Genomic DNA, 12,554 nt, shown 5'->3' on the forward strand with positions numbered 1-12,554 from the left:
GACAAACGAGGGGAAACCAACTAGTAAAAAAACTTTTACATAACACAAGGGGTGTACAGATAGTAAATAGTTCGCGCAGTACAATATAGGTGGAACTAGTGCATCACGAAAAATAATTTTTATTAGAATTTACTCATACTGTCATGTCTGTTAGTCTGTGCTTATTCCTTGCGTTCTTGGTCTAGTGGTCTATGAAAATTCGCCAAAACGGAAGTTTTGGAAGCATTCTAAAAACAGAAAGAACGAAATAAAACGATGTTTATTTCCCCTCTGTTTCCTTGACAATGTTGCCATGGCAGTCCTGGCATTTGCTTGGTCTTGAGTTAATGATTGTGCAAGAATTTGCTGGAAATTTTGCAGCTTAAAAAAAATTCGTCATTCGTTCGACGACACTTGCGCGAGGCAGTTCGGACTAAAAATAATGAAGAGACGGCAATACACCAAATCGAAATTGGCTGTTGGTCACGACAATGGCAAATCAGTCTTCAGTCCAGCAACGCGCTGGACTGAAGATCAGAGATGCCAGGTCATTTTTTCAAAAATCTGTGGTCAAATCCAAAACCAGTCTGTGAAAATCTGAGGTCTCACCACCCATTTTCCGTCCCCATTTCTGCTGATCCAATTCAATTTAGTGAGCAACAAAAAAAAAGGTCTCACAACCAACACGAAGTAACTTTTTGGTGCTAAACTGTACTCGATTTCCAAAATCTGTGAAAATCTGTGATTTATTCAAGAATCTGTGAAAATCTGTGACCATTTTCAAAAATCTGTGAAAATCTGTGTCTGTTTTAAAATCTGTGAAACACAGAATAATCTGTGAACCTGACATCCCTGCTGAAGATTGATTTCGCTCAAAGCTGACAGGGTCTGGATCTAGTGTAATATATGAAGTTAGCGTATTATCAATTTTTGTGTTGCTCTTATTTTTTCTATCAATATTTCAAATCATCTAAAAAAACTGCGCTGTATTCAATATGCTCGGGTTGATTAAAAGAATTCGAAATTATAGCATCAATCTTACAGGTTTTGAAGTATTATACGGTCAGGATAATTAAAACTATACGACACATTCATATTTAACTCCAAAATATTTGACGTTCCTTCACTGGTGATACCCGCATACGCATGGCTGCCAGATGGCTGACTAAACGCTGCCAGCTGGAAAAATATGGCTGGCAGACACTCTGGTGCCCGACTGCCTCACCGCTGCCAGGAATACAACTCAAACGATACACCCGTATCCACCAGGATTTTTTCACATTGAAATCTTTGACATTTTCAGCGAAGGTGAGAAGATGAAAACGCTCGGCTAACTTGGATACAGGCGACTTTGTTTTGTCAAATTGGATTTGACAACTGTCACTGAATCAATTTTGGTAGCCTTCTGGTGGCCATGGCTGCCCAGGTAGCCAAAACGCTATGCGGGTAAATGGGTGGAGTTCACGACGTAAAATACACTGGTGGCGTGATAAGACTGTTTTGGTTGTGTTGGTAATTTTCTCACGAAATTAAGTATGGCGCGCCGGGATTCAAGCATGTAAACATAAATAAACGACCATTTCAGATCGGGATTTCACTTCTAAGTTACTCCAGTTGTAGCGCAGCCTGGCGAATCTTTGGCACTAATTGAAAATCTGGACTTTTTTTCTTCAAGGGCTTGCAAGGTATTGTCGCTGCAGCACTAATCTGCAATTCGCTGGACAGTCCAGCGCATCGACGTTGCCGAGCGACGTCAGTTGAACTGCCATTTCCTATACATCAACTGATAGAATCATGTTACTTTATACATATTTTGTTGTCTTGTTTATGAACCACGTGCTTCAACATAAATGAATACATTGTCTTGCCTCCACTATCGAAGCACATAACGATGGAATATTACTTTCTGTATGCGCTTAAAGTTGATAATGTATGTTTGGGAATCAATGGGTTTGACACTGAACGTTACAAGGGAGTGAATTTTCGTGCAATTATGAATGATTAATATATCGCATGGCAGTCTACATACCATTGGGGCACGGTAAACTTCGCTGGAGCAACATAATCAGGCGAGAGAGACGTCGCTTCCGATTTTTATCTGCATGCACAATAACGTCGAACTATAGAAAATTGTACACACATCCGATTCTGTTCATTTCGTTGGAGGAAAGATTTGGCTGATCGCACTGTGGTATCTATTACAGTTATTATGGATAATAGAGTGATTGTGCTGTGGGTGGCATTTCAAATGCAGGTGATGAAAACGATTGAAACATCCCGAAACAAAACACCGCATTTCACTGTCAATATTTTCGCAAACAGAACCAACTCTAAATATTTTCATAAAAGCAACTCCCGGAACGTCATTTGTTTATGTTTTTTCTTCTTCACGTCTCTCTGTTATTCCAAAATAAAATGACAACCGCACTAACACATAGAAAAACGTGATCACCAGGGTATTTTACATCGTGGGTGAAGTTAGTTTAATCACCAGCGGCCCTTACACGAGTCATTAAAAATGTCATTAGTAAAAAAATATCATTTTAATGAACGTGTAGTGGTGCACTAATGACGAAATTTCTAACAAATTTAAATTACATCATTTAAATGACATCATTTAAAATGACATTTTTAATGCTCGTGTAAGGGCCGCTACCGGGCTGGTGATAGAGAAGGTGATCACCTTACATGATTCCTAAACTTTTGGTGATCACCACTAGGTGATAGTCACTTATCACTTTACATGATTCCACCCCAGAATTAGGATCTAAAAGATATTAAGGAACTTTGTATGGGACCATAAGACCTTCTATTTTAATCTAAGTTTGTGAAAATCGGTTCAGCCATCTCCGAGAAAAGTGAGTGACATTATTTTAACATTTTTAATTAATTATTTTCACATTTCTGGTGCATATCACCCTGTAATTCCGAAACTTCCTTCCATTGGTTGGTGGCTTGACGTTATAGAAAACATCATCACATACAATCAATTAGCGTTATAATTTGATAAAGAAATGAATACGATATGGAACGATTTGAATAAGATATTGATTGCATTACGCTCCAACATTCGGGATATTAGAGGCCGGTAGGGCGTAACTGAGCTTATTTTTATGATTTATTTTCATACTACCGGCCCTTATTACCAGTGTGAAGTGTAAATTAAGGCTGTGAACCATTTCGCGGTTAATTTTAACTTTTGGTCAAAATCTGACACTCGAGTGGTTTATTATGATGTTGTCAAAAATAACCCTGCTCGAGGGCATGGTTATTTTTGACAGATCGATAGTTATTTTCCAACACTGAAAAAAATCTCGCGATGAAAATTCTAATATTAATTCTTTAGTTGAAATTATTTCCAGTGGAAAATAAACCAAAATAACTTTCCGTCCGTCAAATTTTGAAATAGGCCACAGTTTTAGTCAAATTTAACTACTTGACACCAAATAACCACTCAAGTGTCAGATTTTAACCAAAAGTTAAAATTAACCGTGAAATGGTTCACAGCCTAAGTGGAGTTAACGTATTCCAACTGTTTTTTTTAATTTATTTATATTTTTTTATAAACAGACAAACTAAAGTCTAAGAATATTCAAAAAATTCGCTTTTATTCTTCTACGAGGAAAATGCAAATCGAATCCCATAGATACGTTATTAAAGGTTTGCTGCAATCCAATAAGGGCACCGTTGAAAGAGCTCTAGAACGAACATTGATGTTGATTTGACTAAGTAGTGCAGGGCAGTCAATATTGTTCGTCAAAATATCGGCAATTAGCATTGCACGGAACAGATCTCGCAGAGTATCGTGTCCGATAAGCATCCCACGGATTTCGTAACTAGGGAGCTGGTGAGGGTTATTCCAGGGCAAACGACGAAGAGCGAAACGAACGAATATGCGCTGTATTGATTTAAGTCTTGAAGCTCCATTATGAAAGTGAGGGTACCATACCGCCGAAGAATATTTGAGTGTTAACCGTACAAGCGAGCAGTAGAGAGTTTTCAAACAGTATACAAGGTGAGATGAAAAAACTGCAACAAAGTAAAACGCCATAATTTTTTCATTTTTTTTTTAAATTTTATTGAATGAAAGCAAAAAATGTCGGAAATAACATCAAATTTGAGAATCGGTTTAGATTTGTTCGAATTGGCCACCTTTGGCACGAACTATGGCCTTCAAACGGCCAATGAAACCATCACACGCTGCCCGAAAGTGGCTCTGCGGTATTTTGTCCCATTCTCGGCGAAGCGCTTGCTTGAGATGATCGACACTTTGGTATTTTTTAGTGCCAACCTTGCTTTCCAAAATACCCCAGGCACAATAGTCCAACGGATTGGCATCCGGAGATTTTGGTGGCCATTGTGCGGTGGAAATGAAGCGAGGAACCTCATTTCTTAACCATTCTTGGGTGGCGCGTGCTGAGTGCGATGGTGCTGAGTCCTGTTGGAATGTCCAAGGTCTGCGGCCGAAATGTTTGCGTGCCCAGGGCTTCAGAACTCCCTCCAAAATATTTTCGCGATAGATTTGCGCATTTATTTTGACCCCACGGTCGATGAATACGAGCGGCGAGCGACCATCGGCTGTTATGGCGGCCCACACCATCACCATGGCCGGCTTTTGAGTTCTGGTGGCCAACCGAAGTTGCAAATTTTCAGCTGACCTCTCTGGCAAGTAAACACGATCATTTTGTTTGTTTACAAACTGCTGGATAACGAATGGTTTCTCATCGGAGAAAACCAAATTCGGCAGTTCACCACTTTCGGCCAAGCGAAGCAACTCTTTAGCTTTTTCGAGTCTAACTTTTTTTTGCGCATCAGTAAGATCTTGCACTTTTTGGAAGTTCAATGGCTTTAGTCCAAGCTCATTTTTCAATATTTGCCGAATGGCATATTGCGATATGTTCAGCTCACGAGCCATTTTTCGGCCACTGCGACGCGGATTTCGTTCAATTCGCTTCTTCACTTTTCGAACCATTTCTGCCGATGTTGCTGTTTTTTTTCGTCCACTTCCTTGACGTCGGGCTACGCTACCAGTATCACGGTAACGAGCGATGGTACGAGACACAAAAGATTTATTCACTTTTAAATGCTGGAGGGCTCTAACGATAGCCACTTGTGGTTTTCCAGCCAAATGCAAAGCAATCACACTATCACACTTGAATTCCATCACAAATAACTTTTTTTCTGAAAAATTCCCACCAAAATGCTTTTGTGCGCTTGTAAATAATATAATGAGCTGTCACTAGAATAAATCTGACAGCTGTGGGACGAGCGGTTTAGAAATGACAGCAGTCTGAAGTTGGTTGCAGTTTTTTCATCTCACCTTGTATATCTGTGAAGTGCTTAGCGGTTCTCATGACAAATCCTAGACAACGAGAAGCCTTTGTCACGAGGTACGAAATATGCTGCTTGTAATTCAATTGTTCGTCGAGAAGACGATCTTTGAAACAATTTACTCTATCAATCACTGATCCTCGAAGACAGTAATTGAAATATATATGTGTTTTTTTTTTCGTGTGAAGGTGATAATCGAGCATTTGTTGATATTTAGCGTCATTTTATTAATTTCACACCACTCTGAGAAAATTTCAAGCTCACTCTGAATAGGCATCTTCAAGAGTCTTGATAATTTGGAATAACTTTAGGTCGTCTGCGAAAGATAATCGTAAACCTTTCAATGAATAGTTCACGTCGTTAAAATACAGGAGAAATATCAGTAGTCCGAGATGACTGCCTTGTGGAATACCAGAAAAAGCAAAAAAAAACTCTTGGAAACATTTTCATTGATCTTAATCGATTGCAAAGATACGATTGAAACCACTGAAGAATCTTGGAACCGAAGCCCAGTCCGTCCAGTTCGGCGATTGTGATAGCGTGATTAATTTGATCAAAGGCAGCAGAGAGATCCATGTAGACAACGTCCGTTTGATGACCTTTAGACATAGCATCCGTTATAAATGTCGTGAAAGTTAGTAGGTTAGTGGAAGTTGAGCGTTTCGGCATGAACCCGTGTTGAGTTTCTACGATGTACTGCTTGCAGTGATTCAAAATAGGCTCCAGAACGACCAGCTTAAACAATTTAGAAATGGCGCTAAAAGTGGTGATATCTCGGTAATTATCGATGATCTTTTTGTCTCCTTTTTTGTACACAGGAAACATATAAGCAGATTTCCAAATATCAGGAAATACTCCAGTCATGAGTGACAGTCGGAGCAGAAGACATAGAGGTACTATAATACCACTAGAGCATCACTTCAAAATAACTGCCGGGATACCGTCGGGTCCAGCAGAGTGTGAAGACTTCATTTCGCAAATTTCCTGCAAGCTAGAACTTGTCTGTTCATTGTAAAACATAGATGGAGAAAATCTGACTTCTTCCGTTGCTCATTAACGTGCTTCCAGAATGATTTTGGATTAGACTAATGTTTCACACGATGACAACAAATGAACCGCAATTTGAGTCCATCTTTGACGTTTATTGGTGGTTTGTGTACCACGGAATACTGTGGAATGGGATAGAATATTGTAGAATAGCATAAAATAATAATGACTAAACCAATGAGCAAACCACTGATGGCTCATCCAGCGTATATTGTGATGATTTGTCGTTTGGGACCTGATGGGTGAGATGATGTGTGAGTAAAATGTAAGAGTAAGTGCATGCTCTGTTTGATATATTCACTTCAAGAATGGCATAAAATTGGGAGCATTTTACGTCGCTAAAACAGCAGTATTGAACCATTTCCGAACTACTATTATTGGCCATTGCTTCTTAAAAACGAGGCAAAGATTTTGAATTCGATTTTATCACGGTTCGTTTATTTAAAGTCGAGGAATCGGTAAAATAACAAGGTGGCATAAAATTTGGAGCATTTTACGTCGCTAAAACTGCAGTATTGAACCATTTCCGAACTACTTTCATTGGCCATTGCTTATTAAAAACGAGGCAAAGATTTTGTATTCGATTTTAACACGGTTCGTTTATTGAAAGTCGAGGAATCGGTAAAATAACAAGGTGACTCAACCAATGAGATGACTATTTTCACACTAATTTTAGTTAGAATCTATTAGAATAGAAATAAGTAACTCAATGTTATGATGTTTGCTTGTGGAATACATGTAGGTATGTATGCATGGTAGATAGATCCAAATGAAGTTCAGGAACTTTGTATGGGACCGTGAAACCTTTCGTTTGTAACAATCGGTTAAGCCATCTCCGAGAAAAGTGAGTGACAATATTGGCCACACACACATATACACATACACAGCCATTTGCTCAGCTCGTCGAGCTGAGTCGAATGGTATAGACATTCTGGGCGTCGGTTCAAAAGTCGGTTTTTGCAGTGATTGAACATCCTTTCTATATGAGAAAGGCAAAAACGACCTATCACAATGTAGATGATAAAATTACAAAACGATGTAAATGTCGTTTTTGCCTGAAAGTTTTTTTTGTGGCTAAAAATTGCTTTTGTAATTATTTGTTTTTTTCATATTAACCTGGAGCAAAGACATCATATTAACAAGATATCCAGCTCTCACATTTCCCGAACAAATTATTGGCAACATCCTTTTTTGCGAACATGTCGCCCTCAGGCGAGTCCGCATCGAATCTCGTACATAGAAGTATGGGAGATAAATGTCAAATTCGTGCGCGCCAAAATAGCAACACTGCGCATCCATACATTTGACATGATACGTTGAATGTGCTGCCGTGCGATGGCGTTGCTGAACTGAAGATTGATTTCACTCCAAGCTGACAGGGTCTGCCTGGAGTGACATTATTGTATTATCCACTTTTTAACTCTCCCACCAACCTTGTATGTGTATGTATATATTGTACGAAAAAATACAATACATACTTAGGCACCTCTGAGCTAAAGCTATGTGTCATATCAAACAAACGATTTAAAAAAAAGAAATAAATTCGACAGTGCAAATTGAAAGATGATGGTGTCATTATTCTTTGTTGAGTAATAGATGGATGGATTGCCGGTTGGACTGTAATAATCAAAAGAGAAATATGGATCACTCTTGCGATTTACGAGGGACATAACACTCACAATATAACAATTAATAAATTTGAAGGACTGGGATTCGGTTTTAAGATCATACGATGGTAGCAATCATATCCTATGGATCGTTTTTTAGCAGTGAAAATCAGCGATCACGTTTTCAATATTTTACTGTACTTCAACGACGTCTAACGAGGGTCTATCGTGTTTGTACACAAAGTAATTATTTTGATACCTGGAATTAAATGATTGCTGCAGCATTTGCGTGTCACATTTTGAAACCGTCAAGTTAGGTACCAAAATATTTTGGTGCTGAATGTGAAACCGTCAAGTTAGGCTCCAACATTCAGGTACTGTTATATTTTAGTGCTTGGATAAAAATTATTTAATCCGGGCCTTTATTTACAACCATTTTTAAGATATTCCGTGAAACAAATAATTCTAGGATATTTTGTGAAACGAATAAACGATTTTATTCAAGAACGATTAGTAACCATAAAAATAGTGTTTACATCGATTTCATCTAAACGATAGAAAGATAACAGCTTTTCTTCATCTTGTTTTCGAAAATTGAGATCTCTATTAGTATAAGGAACGGAATGAACATATGACTTCATGTGAAAATTTTCAAAACGTACATATGCTTCACTAGTACAGTACCACTACACAAGATCATCAAAAACTTTTGATCGACTCCATCCATTTCAATATAATTTCGGCACTGGTGGTATAATGGTGTAAGTAACCTAAACCACAAAACTCATTAACATTCACTTTTGGAAAAGTCACCATGCTTATATGTCCTTGTCGAACACACGCCGATGGTTTTCTTCCAAACGAACCTAAAAGCTTGTTGAAATGGTTATAAATTGAACGATTATATTTGCCGTTCTAAACAACATGCACAAATATGTCTCCCTCGCATTGATCAATTGAAAACACTTATGGTTTATAAGAATCCTTAGTTAGTTTCTGTTTTACTAGTGAGCAAAGCATATCTTAAGTTCACAGCACTCAATCATATTCAATATTTCATATGATGATGATGGTCCCTCCTTATACCCCTACTAAGGTGTGAGCAGAACGAATTATCTAAATGATAATTAATATTTTAGCACATATCCTAACCTGTAAAAAACGAACTGATTAATCTAGTAGGTATTGATTCTTTTTCAAAAGAACGACAAAAAACTTTCCAGCCCGGGAAGATCCAGTTCATCACATATCAGCTACGATGTAGTAACGAGACTGCGGATGAGCAGATCCAAGCCTAATTCCATCAACAACTGTCGATCATAATTATTTTCCTGACTTAAATTACTAATCAAACCTTGCAATCAAGGTCAAAAGTCAAACTGAATGCTAAGGCTCGTCGGCCAGCTCTGTTCGCTTTCCAAATAGTCTCTGCTTGCTTCACGAGGCTCAAACATTTGTAGACTGCTCATTATTTTTAACTCTCAAACAAAATAAAAATCCATCATCATCATCATACCGAACACAGTAACTTAATACGTCTCGCAATAATATACATAAACAAAAATAAAATACAATCTTCGTAATACGTTATAAAAAATAAAAAATTAATTTGACCGAATTTCAAATATAAAGGTTTTCTATTGAGCACTGGGTAATCTAGCAAACTATTCACAATCGATTCATACATACTAACTTTATACTGCGATTCTGACAAGCAAAAACTTTAGTGAAGGATTGAAGTAGTATGTGACTCTTCTTTAGAGCTTAATATATTTCAATAAATGGCGATGAAACAGTGTAATATTCCACATTTGCTTATTCGGTGATTTTTGTTTACAAAAGAATGGCATAAAATACAGCGAGTGCAACTTCACTGTTATACACTCAATAACGTTATACACACTCAATTAACTTTAATCCTATTGTATGAATTAGTGGGAGCAATACAAATTTAGGGAGATTTACATCTTTTATCTCTACTATTACCATTTTTGAATATAGTTCCTGTACATGTCATTCAATATCAAATCAGAAGCGTAAATTTTAAGAGCATATGACTTGATAGGTTTTGTAAAAGAATCGAATTGATATTTTTAAAGAGTTCCCGTATAAAAAAATTTTCACAGTTACTACATCGCAAAAAACATACGTTAATTTAACTATTTCATGCTTTCTTGATAAAATCTAACATTCGACTCTGGAAGTAAAATCATACATACAGAAATTTTTGAATTTCAAAGCTGCATATGCATGAAATTTTGTTCCATTGAAATCTTCCTCTTCCATAGAACCATAGTAACCGCAACCTGTTTTTCATTGTCATTTCAACTATACGCTTAAATAGTAGCAAAGAGCATGATATATGACTATTCACCATCTGTATTGTATAAATTACTGGACAACAAAGACTACGACTTGACTAAACTATTTGTATTTATGACTTTTCTGGCATGGTCATACTGACAATGGTAGTCATCTCATATATGTTATTAGCACAAATAGTTAAACTCACAATTTCTAGTAAGGTGAAATTGCTCTTGAGCCTTGATATATGAGAAGCGAAATAGTTATTGCTACCATGTGAATATGTTCACAGGATAATAATGTTACCATAAATAGATACATGGTTTGATAGACGATTATGAAGTTTGAAAACACTATTCATGTAGTCCATATCAACAGAATTTATGTAGTAAGCACATTATCGTGTATTTTTTGTTTTTTAACTGGATATGTATTTCATTTGTGCTGACTATACAAATTGTCAATAAACGAATGTACTATGTTATTGTCTTGCAGGTGAGTAAAGTTTGTAACCTTACAAGTTTCCGTCATTGAAATTCAATTTTTCAACCATTTTTCCGGCAACGGCTACGTTTTCCAGTAAAATCAACGTCTCGTATACGGTTTATTATTTATTATCGATCGCTGTAGAAACAACATCAAACGATTGATGAAAACGACGAATATCATCCGATTCCCGAATTCAAATTCGACGGAGAAAATAACAATATATCGTGGGGTGGGTAACGAGGTTTACATCTGGACTTGGCTATTAATTTCTTTCATGCTGCTCATTCCTGCTTCAGGAAAAAATCCACCGGACAGAGCCTTTGATCAACTGCTGCTACCAAACAATGCTCCTCAGTGTCTACGTTGCTATTCAATATTTCACCAGGCATGTCATCATTTAATTTGATGTGAAAATAAAATAAAATTCCATGAAACTATTTTGTTTTTCTTGTTCTAGAATTTAAATTCATCAAACTTTTCAACATTAGCTCATGTTTTGCTGATCTTCAGCATTGTTGAATCAACCACTGCTTTTAGTTTCGAAATGACTAGAAGTGAAATGTCAAAAATCCATGGCTCTGGTTCTAGCGAAGACTACAATGTAAATAAAGATTCGGTCATGGTTAGACTAACCATCTCGGTCGTATTAGTTATTCATACAATATACTGTTCAATATTACTATTCTAGAACCGATAACATTTATAGTTAACATGAACTTGACCATTGTTGAAATCATCTGATTTAATAGTCGGTTGAAAACCACTATACTCGCATGGTCAAGTTGGCCTCTATATAGTTATTTTTTACGTAATATTTTTCAGAGTGTACTACAACGTTTAGATTCGAAAGGGTACGCATCAAATAAACCGAATGGTTCAAATCTTTCTACATCGTCTATCAAATGTACTAGACTGTGCAGGTTGCTACAAAACATTTGCTGACCATACAAAATCTTTACTTCTTTGAGAAAATCGGCAATAAAACTTCTAGCTATTTTATAGTTTTGTTCACTTTGATTTCGTCGAACGCAGATGCGAATAGCACAAAAGAAATGTATGAAATGTTCGTATATCTGCTTAGATGAAAAATACTTATTCACGACTACAATGTTGACATACAACAAGAACGTTCTATATTGTGTGCATTTCCAACGTGCAACATGTTCCAACCCACGTATGGGACGGTGTATTTCCATAGGCATTTTGCATGATATCATGAAAGGACTTATTTGTTACGCTTGGAATGCGGACCACTTGGCCTTATTATTGTAATTGTGATCCCGGTTTCCACCCAGTTAAAAACCGTTTAGTAATACAAAGATTAATTAGGTTGAGAGTGTCACCAATCGGGAAATCTAGTATCATATCTATTCTATGTTTTCCAAAAGACTGCTCATTTTATGATGATATTCATCTTTTTTTGCACGAAAATCGTTTTCTTTCCATCTGACAGCTGCTTTTATACCTTCGGCACGTGTATTTTTACGCATTTCGGTGTAAAATAGAAGTGTATTCAGGTTCATTTCTATACAAACCAGGTATATTTCGTTTCTTACATTTCTTACTAATCATAGCATATGATTTTCTGAAAACTTGTAAAAGTAAAGATAATGTTTTTGGACGTTCTTCAAATTATATATTATAGAAAAGTATATTGAATTTACCAAAAGAGATTTTTCATGAAATATGATTTTTTGCAAACTTCTGCTTCCGTTAGTAAATGAAGATTGCTGTTTACAATAAGCGCCACCCGTGATTTGTTTGCTATGCTTGATGTCTGTTGTCATGTATTGTATA

Source organism: Malaya genurostris, chromosome 1 (genome assembly GCF_030247185.1).
Source record: "Malaya genurostris strain Urasoe2022 chromosome 1, Malgen_1.1, whole genome shotgun sequence".
Classification (NCBI taxonomy): Eukaryota; Metazoa; Arthropoda; class Insecta; order Diptera; family Culicidae; genus Malaya; species Malaya genurostris.